The sequence below is a fragment of the Triticum urartu genome, chromosome 3A, assembly GCF_056163025.1.
Source record: "Triticum urartu cultivar PI428250 chromosome 3A, HENAU_Tu73, whole genome shotgun sequence".
Lineage (NCBI taxonomy): Eukaryota > Viridiplantae > Streptophyta > Magnoliopsida > Poales > Poaceae > Triticum > Triticum urartu.
In genome coordinates this window covers 79,952,003-79,966,087 of record NC_141875.1, presented here as the reverse complement: position 1 = coordinate 79,966,087, position 14,085 = coordinate 79,952,003, and the positions used below count along the sequence as shown (strand labels likewise).

The following is a 14,085-nucleotide window of genomic DNA, read 5'->3' as shown; positions in this document are numbered from 1 at the left end:
CCACAAGAAAAATGAATAAAAAATCACTTTTCAGAACTCATTGATGCAGGATGCTGACGAGCACTACTTTAATGTAAGGCGACCTCATGATAGGACAATTGAATGTGTAAGAAAAAAGGATAGCATTGCATATTCACAGCTATTATGTGTAAACTAAGCAGAAGGCATTACAAAAAATTAGAAGCAATGAAACCTAGACACCATAGGAAAGATGCAACGAATATCACTTTACCAAGTTAAAATTGTCTCATCATAAGTGTCATTTCAACAAATTAGAAGTAGTACAAGCTAGAAAGGAATACGAGATGTAAGCTATATCACACTCCAAAGTTAAATGTGTCTTATGATAAATGATTGTTGTAGGTTACACAACAGTAGTACTTTGATGTAAGAACATGGTGTGATAGACAGATATTGTATGTTCTAGAAAGAGGAATACGTGTCTTATTCACAAGTGTAATGTGTAAAGTAAGCATATGGAATTCAACAAAATTAGAAGCAATACAAGCCAGACATCATACATACCATGCAACCACATATAACAGTGCCAAGTTAGAGGGAGCACCTGTGATGGTGGACTAGGGGAGACGTGCTCATCATCAACACAGCTATGTTGAGTGTCTATGCATGTGTTGTCTTCCAAATCTCGTTGGGGTGGCGGAGTAGAATCTGTAGAGGTCCTCTGTTTCAGTTGGTTGGAAGGAGCATCATTATACATTGCCTTGCTAATTTCCTTCCGCTTTATTGATTTTGCATTGTCAAGTAAAATCGACAAGAAAAGGCAATAAAATACACTCTACATAACTCATTCATGCATGATACTGATAGACACTATTTGGATGTAAGGCAAACACATGATACGAGGATGGAATATGTACGAAAACAGGACGGCATGGCATATTCACAACTATTTGTGTAAACTAACCAGAAGTCATTTCAAGAAATTAGAAGCAATGCATAGGCCAATATCAACAACGCAATAATTAAATCATCGTGTACTTGTAGCATAACAGCAAAGGACGGTGCCCTTGTTTTCAAACGATGCATGGTCGGTGCCTTGATCGAGCTTTCTTTTTTACTTTTTGAAGCCTTCGAGCTATCTTGCTTAACTGACATTTTCCTCTTTTGACATTTTTCTCACAAGCTATTAACTAAATCATGACATGCTATACTACAAATTTCCCATAGTAAACCCAACGTACGTACATTAATGGCAAAATTCCACTATTTTTTCTTTTTTTTCGTGAGTACATTGTACTATTGTTATAGTGTGTTGCCAGTTGCCATCTTCTTGCCTGCCTTTCTTATTTTTGATAATGTGGAAAGGCATCGAGTCGTAGCAGTAGCAGCAATGTAAGGACCCTTTCAAAAAAGAGAAAAACAATGCAAGGACGGTGACAATATCTTCCCGTAGAAACATCAACGTGCACTGATGGGAAAAGTGTACTTTGTTATTCCGTTGCCATTAGGCGCCTTGGCATATCTTCCCGCCTTTCCTTTTCCTTTGCAAACTGCAACAGAGCTTTCATCTATTCACCAACGAATCTCGGAATATGTAGAATCTGTTGAAATAATCAGCCACTGGCCAGTTCCAAGTTGTTCATCCTCAAGAAGAATAGTACACTTCATCAACTACTTTCAAGAAGAGCTTAAATCATGTGCCTATTTTTTGTGATGTCCTGTACATGTCTTGATTTGGCATCTTGTATGATCCAGAGCTCACGGTGCGTATTGTCTCTGCCCGATCGATACCTGCCTATTTGTGGTGGCCGCTTGTGTGGTGATGCATGTGGAATCTGTTCTGCACGACCCAGTCTTGGTTAACTTTTTTTGGTGCACGTGGAGCGTAGCCATCGCCATGAAGACGCCTGAGTTGTACTATGATGGAGAGCAAGCCATAGCGCAGCGTCTTCTTGGAGAGGGGCAAACCGGAGAGACGAAAGGAGACACTGCATCATGCATGATTTAGAGAAGAGGGCATGATCTTGGCGAAAGAGAGCCCGATATGCTCAATATGACTCTGGGAAAGTGTATATTCTATTCGGAGTTTAGACACGCCTCTTGTGGCCAACTAACATGTGAACCCGGGATCACACGTCAATGGCCCAATGTTAGGGGGTTGTACGTCAGGGAATCCAGCTCCTCAGAATTCGGGGTAGTCGCAACACCGGAGGGCAGAATATGTCCATCCAGCAAATACTATGGGGCAAAGTTTTTTTCTTGACAAATGGTGATCCTTAATTAACTCCAGCTGTAGCAAGTAGCATAAAGTGAATACATATCATCATGAATACACACCTAGGCTCAGATACAGAGTCAACAAAAACACACACACATTGGTAGTTCAATGCCGACAAAAAGCAAAGTCATTGGCGAGCAAAACCAAGCCTAAGACGTGAAGGATGGAGGGTCTATTCGGAGATTGTGACGAAGTAATTGATCTTTGCAACTATGACAAGATTTGACAAGAGTATGAGGTCATGACTAAATAGTGTGGAGTGCTAAAGTGGAGAATACAATGACGGTAGTTACCCACAATTGCTTGTTGCGCTCAAGGGAAAGTTTGGGACTGTGTGCCTGTGAAACAAGCATGTGTGAAATACTCATTTTACTTGAGTCTTTTTTTCATCCTTGCCCCTGCCCTAGGCGACTGTGACGCCCTCGATTCAATCGTACACTAATCATACACGCAAACATGTACGATCAAGATTAGGGACTCACGGGAAAATATCACAAACACAACTCTACAAATAAAATAAGTCATACAAGCATCATATTACAAGCCAGGGGCCTCGAAGGCTCGAATACAAGAGCTCGATCATAGACGAGTCAGCGGAAGCAACAATATCTGAATACAGACATAAGTTAAACAAGTTTGCCTTAAGAAGGCTAGCACAAACTGGGATACACATCGAAAGAGGCACAGGCCTCCTGTCTAGGATCCTCCTAAACTACTCCTGGTCGCTGTCAGCGGGCTGCACGTAGTAGTAGGCACCTCCCGAGTAGTAGTAGTCATCGTCGACGGTGACGTCTGGCTCCTGGGCTCCAACGTCTGGTCGCGGCAATCGGGTATAGAAAGGGGGAAAAGAGGGAGCAAAGCAACCGTGAGTACTCATTCAAAGTACTCGCAAGCAAGAAGCTACACTACATATGTATGCATTGGTATCAAATGGCATAAGGGTATCATATGTGGACTGAACTGCAGAATACTGGAATAAGAGGGGGATAGCTAGTCCTATCGAAGACTACGATTCTGGCCACCTCCATCTTGCAGCAGGATACGAGAGTAGATGGTAAGTTCACCAAGTAACATCGCATAGCATAATCCTAACCGATGATCCTCCCCTCGTCGCCCTGTGAGAGAGCGACCACCGATTGTATCTGGCACTTGGAAGGGTGTGTTTTATTAAGTATCAGGTTCTAGTTGTCATAAGGTCAAGGTACAACTCCAAGTCGTCCTGTTACCGAAGATCACGGCTATTCGAATAGATTAACTTCCTTGCAGGGGTGCACCACATAACCCAACACGCTTGATCTCATTTGGCCGGGCACACTTTCCTGGGTCATGCCCGGCCTCGGAAGATCAACATGTCGCAGCCCCACCTAGACCAACAGAGAGGTCAGCACGCCGGTCTAAACCTAAGCGCACAGGGGTCTGGGCCCATCGCCCTTAGCACACCTGCACGTTGCGTGGGCGGCCGGAAGGAGACCTAGCCTAACAGGCGTTCCAATCCAATCCGATGTGCGCCGCTCAGTTGCTGACGTCACGAAGCCTTCGGCTGATACCACGACGTCGAGTGCCTATAACTGTCCCCGCGTAGATGGTTAGTGCGTATAGGCCAGTAGCCAGACTCAGATCAAATACCAAGATCTCATTAAACGTGTTATCTTGAAATAACCGCGAACGCCGACCAGGGCCAAGCCCACCTCTCTCCTAGGTGGTCTCAACCTGCCATGTCGCTTCGCCACAAAGATCCACTCAGAGGGCCGTCGGGACAAACGTCCTTTCAGACCCAATCCGTGGATCACTCGCGGGTACTCCTACGAGCCGACCCGTCTTTAGTCACCTCAAGTATCATATATAAAGTATATAGTATATATCCGTGATCACCTCCCGAGTGATCACGGCCCGATAGTATAGCATGGCAGACGGACAAGAATGAAGGGTCACTGATGATAAACTAGCATCCTATACTAAGCATTAGGATTGCAGGTAGAGGTAACAACAGTTGTAGCAACAATGACAGGCTATGCATCAGGATAGGACTAACGGAAAGCAGTAACATGCTACACTACTCTAATGCAAGCAGTATAAAGGAGAGTAGGCGATATCTGGTGATCAAGGGGGGGCTTGCCTGGTTGCTCTGGCAAGAGAGAGTGGTCGTCAACACCGTAGTCGTACTAGGTAGCAGCGGCGTCGGTCTCGGTGTCTAGCGAGAGAAGAGGGGGAAGAAACAATAAATATAATGCAAACAAATGCATGACAATGCATGACATGACAAAGCGTGATGCTAGGTGTGCCCTAATGCGGTACGAGGTGGTACCAGCGAAGGGGGGAAACATCCGGGAAAGTATCCCTGGTGTTTCGCGTTTTCATACAGATGAACCGGAGGGGGAAAGTTGCGAGTTCGCTATGCTAGGGATGTGTGGCGGACAAACGGGCTGCGTATCCGGATTCGTCTTGTTGTTTTGAGCAACTCTCGTGTATAAAACTTTTTCATCCGAGTTACGGATTATTTTCTATGATTTTTCAAAGATTTAACAATATTTTAGATTTTCTAAATTATTTTTAATTCGAGTTGACCAAGTCAATTTGACTAGTCAAAAGAAGAGCAGTGACCCACATGTCATGAACTATTTACCTAAACAATTAAATAAACTTAACTTATTTAATGGGGCCTACATGTCATCTACTACTAGATTAACTTGGCACTAATTAATACTAGTGCATAAACCTAGTACTAACAAGGGCCGGCCACTACGGCGTCATAGTGGGGAGTAATTTAGACTAGTGTCATATGCATGCCACTAGTCTAAGTTACTATCCCCATAGTGCAAAGTATCTTAGTAGTAGTGTCATAGTTTGTTTCATTTATTGCTTTATAGACTAATTTTACCTCGGGAAGCGCTATGTTACAGTAACATATTATGTTACTCCAAGCACCTTTTTCTTCATTAAATAATTGCCACATAAGTAAAATTGTCTTGGGATGTGTTAAGTTACTACCTAAATTACTCCCACTATAGCTAGCCTACTAGGCAGAGAACCCAGCCGGCCACACGCACAGCACGCACACAATGCTAGAGGTTAAATATGTTCTCTGTTTAACAGATTATAGCAATTTATGATTTTCATAGGATTTAATCCATGCATCTAGTGGATTTGGTCCAATGAAAACATTTAAGACTTATCAAGTGTACTATCTACTCATATTATTTTTACACATATTAACAACTATTTAACCGCTGATTAAGGGCTGTTTAGAGGCTTAGTCAATGTAGAAATTAAAAAGCTAACGAGTAACAGCTACAGTAGCAAGCAGTGCACAGCAAGCAGAGCAGCGGAGTAGCAGATACGCATAGCAGCAAGCAACGGCCAAGCAGTGAGCACCAGCGCAACTAGCAGCGAGGGGCGGAGGCGCGGGGCTGCACGGGCGCCCACGGCAGCAGTCGAGCGTAGCGGCAGGCAGCAGCAACGCAGCAGGTGAGCAGCACGGCAGTAGCGCAGCAGCTGCGCACGGGGCACGGCCCGGGCGTGCGTGACGACGCAGCACGCACCCGCGGGCGCGGCCGGGGCGGCTGGGAGCTCGCGACGAGCGTGGTCAACCGAGGCAGGGAAGCAGAGGTAGGCACGGCGCGAGCGAGTGCGCGAGCGCGACCATGTGTGGACGGTCAAGCGTGAGGGTGGACGGGGCGAACCCCCATCGATGGCGGCTGAAGCGCGAGGCGGCTAAACGGCAGCGGCCGGAGCATGGGATGGACGGGGTCAACGCTACAGGTAGGGATGACAGCTACGGGGAGGAATCGAATGGGAATCAGGGGGCTTTTGATGTGGTGCTCACCGTGAGGTCGTGCGGACGGCTCATGGACGCCGGGGTGGACGAACGGCAGCGGATTGAAGGAGATCGCCGACGGGCAGAGGTTGAAGAAGGCGGTCGACCCCGGGCTTGGAGGCGTCCTCGCCTGAGCTGGGCCTTACAGACGACGTGGTCAACGACGGGGAAGCGGACCAGCAAGTTCCTAGGGGGCGGCGAGCTCGGTGTGCGCAAGGACGACGAGAACCATGGCGGCGGTGGCTCTGTTGCGCGCGGGAGAGAGGAGGGTGAGCGAAGGAGAGGGGTGAGTGGGGGCTAGGGTTCGCCAGGGGGTCGATGAAGTCAAGTAGGTGTTGCCGACGGCGGGGAGCCGACGGATGCTCGACGTGTGGCCATGCGCGCCATGGGCGGGTGTGCTGAGGCCACGCCATGGCCTCTGCCTCCTTCTCTGTTGAGATGTAGATGAAAAGGCCAGCCGATGTGGGCTGGGCTGCACTGTAGCAGTGGGCTGCAGTGCATAGTAGTTTTTCTTATTTACATTTTTTTGTAAAAAAAAATAGCTACCATTCTATTTACCTCATCCACCAAATGAATTTGGTTTTAAATGAAAATTTTGCGCATAATTACTATGTAATATACTGGGCTCCCACAAAAAGTGTGGGGTCTAAAGTAATTTGTTTGATTTATGTTTTGAATTTTAAGTGCGTATAATTAAAGTTGCTAGCCCTATTTTAAATAGGTTAAGGGTATTTTATTAACTCAAATAATGTTTGTTTCCACATGATAGTTAAATAGTGATTATCTGCAACCCAATGAACATTTTTGTTGGACAGTTTGAAGAAATAGAAATTGGACCTTTGATTTAAATTTGAATTTGAGTTTGATCGTGAGCAAGTGGCACTTAAGCTTGAGGAACATGATGACTTGGCAAGATTAGAGGGGAGGTTACGGTAGCTTAACTAATGGGGTGTACAAATCTCCTCCACTACAAGAAATCTCGTCCTGAGATTTAAGAGGGGAGCAAGGGGGAAGGGATTTGGTTACGAAATTCTAACGGGTCTTCTCGGTGTTGGTTGCTCTTCTCGAAGAGGTCAATCCAATACGTTGATGCCTTCATTCCTCTGCTCCAGGTCATCGTGATGAAGTCGACATCCTTTCTTCGGGAACCCATCATACTTACGTAAAATGATAAGGGGTAACTCAAAGGAACGAAACTCTGCACGGTTGCTTAACCGGTAGATAATAATAGGGAAGGTGGCGAAAAGTAACTCTCGAATTGAAACTTAAGAAATTATCGAGAGCAAAGTAAGAAGGTGCAAAGTAGAAGCTTCAAGCGCATAGGCAAGCGTTCGTTGCCTGATACGAAATGTGAAAGGGTTCAGAGCAATGGGAATAAGTATTGCGTCTGATACCAGAATAGATCACTAGGCAGGTGGCCCGTGAACTACATACGAAGTCAAGCTCTAGGAATAATGTTGGCAGCAGGGTGTACAGGAGAGTCAGGTTTCAATCCTGTGGAACTGTGGGTTATGGGCCCACCATGTGGTTGAAAGTAGGAAGGGGGCCGACATCTTGCACGGTCATGATAGTAAGGCGTATCAGAGGGTAGTCTGTCAGTTATGTCGGCAACAACATCGATACCAAGGGCGAGGGACGAAGAGAACCATGTTCCTGCTCGTTGAACGAGGCGGGCCAATAGGCAAGGTTCTCGTCCATTGGTGGCTACCGAAATGTCATCAACAATAGTAACAGGGTCTTGCTGACAGAATTGTACACCGAGGTATATACATAAGCAGGAGAATATTACTGCTTAGATCATATAGATCACAAGAAAGGTTAAACCAAATAATGGAATATTAGGGGTATATCCTTCCCAAGGACAAGCCGAGCATGATATCCATGACAGGATATAATGTAGGAAACTCTCTAGGTAAGGTGAGAGAAATTTCATGACATTACCCATACAAAGGTGTTTGGATAATTGATAAGAAAAATTTAGCATTGTGCTACAAATGTTTTTATTGAAAATCGAAGTACCACAAACATGCTTCGAGATAGCATTGACATGGTCTTCAAGCAAGGTCGGACCTTGGATACTCAAAGGATTCACCAGGAACAACTTATAGAATAAGCCTTACAATTTCCTCATGGAAGAATGGCTAACCTTGCTAAAAAGGAAATGATAACAATAGGTCCTTCGGCCAGGTGTGCTAGGAATGACATCACCTTACCGGGTCATATAAAGACCAATGTTATAAGTCTTTGTTAATATGTTCCAACCATCATATATGACCGAGATTCAAGTCTGATTGGTGTTAGGATACCTCAGACTCAGGATGCCCGAGAAGAAAGGTGCAACACAAATTGTCGAGTTGACATTGTAAAATTCTCGGGAATTGAACTATGGAAGCGAGTTCGAAAACAAGAGTTCATTATTAAATCGAGGATAGGTGAGGAGGTGGCTGATTGACTCGGCGACAATTTATTGAGATCTCCAAGAAGATAGATTTCCATAATTTATGTGAACAAGGAGATAACATTAGTCAGATAAAATGATATAATGATGTATGCTAGAGGGAAACATAGACAATTAAACATTGGTTGAAAGGTGCACCCAAAATACGGGCTTAGGTAGCATGATCAATGTCAGAATGGTGATTCGATAACCAATGGTCTCACATTGAAATGTCATCCATTAACTTCAAAGTAATAGGCTTGCTAGAAGTTCTGAATTCGCACGTCATAGTTCAATTGATGGTTTTCCGGTTAGAAACAACACGGGGACCAAGGAGCGAACGGATATGGCAAGGAGTATCACTTGTATCAAGAATTCTTAAAAGGTGGTGAAATTCTCACGACATTCTTGACCAAGGTAAAGAACTAATGCTAGATAGCAAGGATCTCAAGGTATATCATGAAACACGAACAAGTTTGTGTTGAACGGAAGGCAATAAAGTGGTCGATGATAACACAAATCATCGAGGGCAAGGATGGTACTTCTCATCATGAATTCAATTGATATCCTGGAAGGGGTCAAAATGACGATGCCTAAGGATACTAACGAATATTGCCAGACATATGGAAAGCATCCATCATGCAAGCAGTCAAGTATTGCAGAGCAATAAGCTACTAAGGATTTTTGGGGGATCGAATAGTATTTCGAAGACCATTGTGAAACACATGAACAACTGGGGATGAGCGGATACTCGATAAGTGCGAGAATTATCTATAGGGGTATTCAGGTGACAAAGAACAGCAAGGCAGTAAGCTCAAAGGATTATCGAAACAACGACGAGTATTTTGAGGTATCTTGTAATAACAAGACCAACTGGGAATAAAAATAAAAACGACAGGTGTAAGTATTTATCCATAGGGATTTTTCGGTGGTAGGGAATTGCAAAAGCAACAGGCACAAGGTCTCGAGAGAATATCGGAAAGTATTTTCAAAATCTTCCGTTGAAGCAGTCGATCATCCGTAATGAAAGGGCTCTCCGGCAGGAAGTGGTAACGAGAACCTAGAGTTAGATTTTAGCAAAATCATTTAACCCGAATAGAAGAGAGATCAGAGTCACAGAGTATAGACGAGAAGTAAAAGATCCTAACACCACCCAATGGCGACGTGGCCCATAAGGCACACAGCCATGTTAGTAAAACAGTTTTCATCGACTAGACTCGACTTCGGCCAAGGAGTGTGAAAGGGGGATTCCTACAGGCAGTCGGCTCTGATACCAACTTGTGACGCCCCCGATTCAATCGTACACTAATCATACACGCAAACGTGTACGATCAAGATCAGGGACTCACGAGAAGATATCACAAACACAACTCTACAAATAAAATAAGTCATACAAGTATCATATTACAAGCCAGGGGCCTCGAAGGCTCGAATACAAGAGCTCGATCATAGACGAGTCAGCGGAAGCAACAATATCTGATTACAGACATAAGTTAAACAAGTTTGCCTTAAGAAGGCTAGCACAAACTGGGATACAGATTGAAAGAGGCGCAAGCCTCCTGCCTGGGATCCTCCTAAACTACTCCTGGTCGCCGTCAGCGGGCTGCACGTAGTAGTAGCCACCTCCCGAGTAGTAGTAGTCATCGTCGTCGACGGTGGCGTCTGGCTCCTGGGCTCCAACGTCTGGTCGCGGCAATCGGGTATAGAAAGGGGGAAAAGAGGGAGCAAAGCAACCGTGAGTACTCATCCAAAGTACTCGCAAGCAAGGAGCTACACTACATATGTATGCATTGGTATCAAATAGCATAAGGGTATCATATGTGGACTGAACTGCAGAATGCCGGAATAAGAGGGGATAGCTAGTCCTATCGAAGACTACGCTTTTGGCCACCTCCATCTTGCAGCAGGAGACGAGAGTAGATGGTAAGTTCACCAAGTAACATCGCATAGCACAATCATAACCGATGATTCTCCCCTCGTCGCCCTGTGAGAGAGCGACCACCGGTTGTATCTGGCACTTGGAAGGGTGTGTTTTATTAAGTATCTGGTTCTAGTTGTCATAAGGTCAAGGTACAACTCCAAGTCGTCCTGTTACCGAATATCACGGCTATTCGAATAGATTAACTTCCCTGCAGGGGTGCACCACATAACCCAACACGCTCGATCCCATTTGGACGGACACACTTTCCTGGGTCATGCCCGGCCTCGGAAGATCAACACGTCGCAGCCCCACCTAGACCAACAGAGAGGTCAGCACGCCGTTCTAAACCTAAGCGCACAGGGGTCTGGGCCCATCGCCCTTAGCACACCCGCACGTTGCGTGGGCGGCCGGAAGCAGACCTAGCCTAGCAGGCGTTCCAGTCCAATCCGGTGCGCGCCGCTCAGTTGCTGACGTCACGAAGGCTTCAGCTGATACCACGACGTCGAGTGCCCATAACTGTCCCCGCGTAGATGGTTAGTGCGTATAGGCCAGTAGCCAGACTCAGATCAAATACCAAGATCTCGTTAAACGTGTTATCTTGAAATAACCGCGAACGCCGACCAGGGCCAGACCCACCTCTCTCCTAGGTGGTCTCAACCTGCCCTGTCGCTTCGTCACAAAGATCCACTCAGAGGGCCGTCGGGACAAACGTCCTTTCGGACCCAATCCGTGGATCACTCGCGGGTACTCCTACGAGCCGACCCGTCTTTAGTCACCTCAAGTATCATATATAAAGTATATAGTATATACCCGTGATCACCTCCCGAGTGATCACGGCCCGATAGTATAGCATGGCAGACGGACAAGAATGAAGGGCCACTGATGATAAACTAGCATCCTATACTAAGCATTAGGATTGCAGGTAAAGGTAACAACAGTTGTAGCAACAATGACAGGCTATGCATCAGGATAGGATTAACGGAAAGCAGTAACATGCTACACTACTCTAATGCAAGCAGTATAGAGGAGAGTAAGCGATATATGGTGATCAAGGGGGGGCTTGCCTGGTCGCTCTGGCAAGAGAGAGTGGTCGTCAACACCGTAGTCGTACTGGGTAGTAGCGGCGTCGGTCTCGGTGTCTAGCGAGAGAAGAGGGGGAAGAAACAATAAATATAATGCAAACAAATGCATGACGATGCATGACATGACAAAGCGTGATGCTAGGTGTGCCCTAATGCGGTACGAGGTGGTACCAGCGAAGGGGGGAAACATCCGGAAAAGTATCCCCGATGTTTCGCGTTTTCAGACAGGTGAACCGGAGGGGGAAAGTTACGAGTTCGCTATGCTAGGGATGTGCAGCGGACGAACGGGCTGCGTATCTGGATTCGTCTCGTCGTTCTGAGCAACTCTCATGTATAAAACTTTTTCATCCGCGTTACGGATTATTTTTTATAATTTTTCAAAGATTTAACAATATTTTAGATTTTCTAAATTACTTTTAATTCAAGTTGACCAAGTCAATTTGACTAGTCAAAAAAAGAGCTATGACCCACATATCATGGACTATTTATCGAAACAATTAAATAAACCTAACTTATTTAATGGGGCCTACATATCATCTACTACTAAACTAAAACTTAGCACTAATTAATTAATTAATACTAGTGCATAAACCTAGTACTAACAAGGGCCGGCCACTACTAGGCACAGAACCCAGCCGGCCACACGCACAGCACGCACACAATGCTAGAGGTTAAATATGTTCTCTGTTTAACAGATTATAGCAATTTATGATTTTCATAGAATTTAATCCATGCATCTAGTGGATTTGGTCCAATGAAAACATTTAAGACTTATCAAGTGTACTATCTACTCATATTATTTTTACACATATTAACAACTATTTAACCGCTGATTAAGGGCTGTTTAGAGGCTTAGTCAATGTAGAAATTAAAAAGCTAACGAGTAACAGCTACAGTAGCAAGCAGTGCACAGCAAGCAGAGCAGCGGAGTAGCAGATACGCATAGCAGCAAGCAACGGCCAAGCAGTGAGCACCAGCGCAACTAGCAGCGAGGGGCGGAGGCGCGGGGCTGCACGGGCGCCCACGGCAGCAGTCGAGCGTAGCGGCAGGCAGCAGCAACGCAGCAGGTGAGCAGCACGGCAGTAGCGCAGCAGCTGCGCACGGGGCACGGCCCGGGCGTGCGTGACGACGCAGCACGCACCCGCGGGCGCGGCCGGGGCGGCTGGGAGCTCGCGACGAGCGCGGTCAACCGAGGCAGGGAAGCAGAGGTAGGCACGGCGCGAGCGAGTGCGCGAGCGCGACCATGTGTGGACGGTCAAGCGTGAGGGTGGACGGGGCGAACCCCCATCGATGGCGGCTGAAGCGCGAGGCGGCTAAACGGCAGCGGCCGGAGCATGGGATGGACGGGGTCAACGCTACAGGTAGGGATGACAGCTACGGGGAGGAATCGAATGGGAATCAGGGGGCTTTTGATGTGGTGCTCACCGTGAGGTCGTGCGGACGGCTCATGGACGCCGGGGTGGACGAACGGCAGCGGATTGAAGGAGATCGCCGACGGGCAGAGGTTGAAGAAGGCGGTCGACCCCGGGCTTGGAGGCGTCCTCGCCTGAGCTGGGCCTTACAGACGACGTGGTCAACGACGGGGAAGCGGACCAGCAAGTTCCTAGGGGGCGGAGAGCTCGGTGTGCGCAAGGACGACGAGAACCATGGCGGCGGTGGCTCTGTTGCGCGCGGGAGAGAGGAGGGTGAGCGAAGGAGAGGGGTGAGTGGGGGCTAGGGTTCGCCAGGGGGTCGATGAAGTCAAGTAGGTGTTGCCGACGGCGGGGAGCCGACGGATGCTCGACGTGTGGCCATGCGCGCCATGGGCGGGTGTGCTGAGGCCACGCCATGGCCTCTGCCTCCTTCTCTGTTGAGATGTAGATGAAAAGGCCAGCCGATGTGGGCTGGGCTGCACTGTAGCAGTGGGCTGCAGTGCATAGTAGTTTTTCTTATTTACATTTTTTTGTAAAAAAAAATAGCTACCATTCTATTTACCTCATCCACCAAATGAATTTGGTTTTAAATGAAAATTTTGCGCATAATTACTATGTAATATACTGGGCTCCCACAAAAAGTGTGGGGTCTAAAGTAATTTGTTTGATTTATGTTTTGAATTTTAAGTGCGTATAATTAAAGTTGCTAGCCCTATTTTAAATAGGTTAAGGGTATTTTATTAACTCAAATAATGTTTGTTTCCACATGATAGTTAAATAGTGATTATCTGCAACCCAATGAACATTTTTGTTGGACAGTTTGAAGAAATAGAAATTGGACCTTTGATTTAAATTTGAATTTGAGTTTGATCGTGAGCAAGTGGCACTTAAGCTTGAGGAACATGATGACTTGGCAAGATTAGAGGGGAGGTTACGGTAGCTTAACTAATGGGGTGTACAAATCTCCTCCACTACAAGAAATCTCGTCCTGAGATTTAAGAGGGGAGCAAGGGGGAAGGGATTTGGTTACGAAATTCTAACGGGTCTTCTCGGTGTTGGTTGCTCTTCTCGAAGAGGTCAATCCAATACGTTGATGCCTTCATTCCTCTGCTCCAGGTCATCGTGATGAAGTCGACATCCTTTCTTCGGGAACCCATCATACTTACGTAAAATGATAAGG

The 14,085-nt window shown here is 46.3% G+C and overlaps 2 long non-coding RNA genes across 3 annotated transcripts; both read right to left on the bottom strand.

Moving 5' to 3' along the window:
* Window positions 1-2,728: 2,728 nt before the first annotated feature.
* LOC147978677 (uncharacterized) lies at window positions 2,729-6,587 on the bottom strand. 2 transcript variants are annotated; one of them, XR_015618229.1, is made up of 3 exons: window positions 6,063-6,480; window positions 4,356-4,430; window positions 2,729-3,052 (listed from the first exon to the last, which is right to left on the bottom strand). It is a non-coding gene; the product is annotated as an uncharacterized LOC147978677 (long non-coding RNA). The 2 variants fall into 2 exon arrangements; XR_015618230.1 differs by lacking the exon at window positions 4,356-4,430 and having other exon boundaries at window positions 6,063-6,587.
* Window positions 6,588-9,869: 3,282 nt separating this feature from the next.
* LOC147978676 (uncharacterized) lies at window positions 9,870-13,339 on the bottom strand. The gene is made up of 3 exons (XR_015618231.1): window positions 12,919-13,339; window positions 11,476-11,550; window positions 9,870-10,173 (listed from the first exon to the last, which is right to left on the bottom strand). It is a non-coding gene; the product is annotated as an uncharacterized LOC147978676 (long non-coding RNA).
* Window positions 13,340-14,085: the final 746 nt, after the last annotated feature.